Source organism: Hevea brasiliensis, unplaced genomic scaffold (assembly GCF_030052815.1).
Source record: "Hevea brasiliensis isolate MT/VB/25A 57/8 unplaced genomic scaffold, ASM3005281v1 Scaf284, whole genome shotgun sequence".
NCBI classification, from domain to species: domain Eukaryota; kingdom Viridiplantae; phylum Streptophyta; class Magnoliopsida; order Malpighiales; family Euphorbiaceae; genus Hevea; species Hevea brasiliensis.
Window position 1 is genome coordinate 106,861 of NW_026614789.1, and position 1,487 is coordinate 108,347.

At 44.8% G+C, this 1,487-nt stretch overlaps 1 non-coding gene across 1 annotated transcript; it reads left to right on the forward strand.

Moving 5' to 3' along the window:
- Nucleotides 1-315: 315 nt before the first annotated feature.
- On the forward strand, nt 316-420 carry LOC131176939 (U6 spliceosomal RNA). The gene has a single exon (XR_009146739.1). It is a non-coding gene; the product is annotated as a U6 spliceosomal RNA (small nuclear RNA).
- Nucleotides 421-1,487: the final 1,067 nt, after the last annotated feature.

The following is a 1,487-nucleotide window of genomic DNA, read 5'->3' on the forward strand; positions in this document are numbered from 1 at the left end:
AAGCTCATCATCCGAGCTAAGAGATCGCACGCTATCCAAGTCACCTATTCTCGCCGCTTGGAAGCGTATGGTGGCACCTAAACTTTGGCCGTGCCAGATTCCCGACTGAGCGGTTTTTCTCTAGAGAGTGAATGAGGACTTGGTCACCATGAGAAAGGGACCTCAAAGCAGGTTAGGAAAACCCTCACTTCGAACTTAAAGAAACCGGTGGAGGTGGTGTTTCCTCCTGTAAGACCCTAGGCAAATCCCAAATTGGCAAAACACGAGAGATGCTGGGTTTATGTCGGTTCAGAACCCTTAGTGACGCGTTTTAAAATCGTGAGAGTTTGACATCCATTAAAATTGGAACGATACAGAGAAGATTAGCATGGCCCCTGCACAAGGATGACACGCACAAATCTAGAAATGGTCCAAATTTTTCAAATGTAACGGCTCGGCCCACTAGTGATATTGTCCGCCTCAGCCAAAACCTCACGGTTTAAAATGCGTCACTAGAAATTACGAACCACCAACTTATAAACCCAACATCTCTCCCGTGTTTTGCCGATGTGGGATTTGGCTAGGGTGTTACACCTCCTGTCAAGGTGGGGAAAGAGAGACCTCTACTTTTGTGATCGGCTGTCTCGAAGGTCGAGAGGAAGAGCCCAGCACTTCTGTCGAATCTTGCCCCAGCGTCTAGGATACCACAGCAATCTTCAATTCCCTCACCTTCGGTGACCTCTTTTCGCTATGACTCTCCTTTGCACCTTCGCCTCCAGCCATACCTGTACGAAAAATAAGTTAGTGAGATCACTTAAGTCAGGAGGCTAAAGATTCAGGTTATACCAATCCCAGGTCCAAGGTCAGAGAGCTACAGTTTGTAATCTTCATTGGTGAACATCTACATTAATCACCACTTCAGTTCAGCCATAACGGCATCCGGATAAGAATACTTGTGAGTGGCCGCCTCATCCTTCAATTCTTTTACCATGGCATCCTCGTCTCTATTTAGGCGCTTTCTTTGGAATTGAAGGGACTAAGTACTTCTAATCGTGGGAAACCTCAAGTCGCTTGGAATCTTGCTCCTCAATATAAAGAATAGGTTCTTCTAATTCTTCAGTGAAGAAGGGAGATCAGTAAAAAGCACACAGTGCAGCTTGGCTTGGAATAACCAGTACTCATTGTCCTTTCGATGAGTGAGCATATGTAATTTAACAAAAACCTTTGCTGTAGGCTCGAGCTTTTTGGCTCGATATAAACCTCTAAAAGCCATTAGAATCCGCCATGAGTTCGGGTGCACTTAGGCTATGCTTACATGATGGAGCTTCAGAATGGCCTTAAAGAAATCGTGCAAGGGAAACCAAAGTCCAGCCTTCATGTCACACCCTACCCCTCTGTAAGGCATAACATGATCCCGTAGTATACCTAATGAATTACCAACTCCGTCTACTGATAACCCATTAAATACACTACAAGGATTTTAAAACTTTTCTTACTTCTTTTTACAG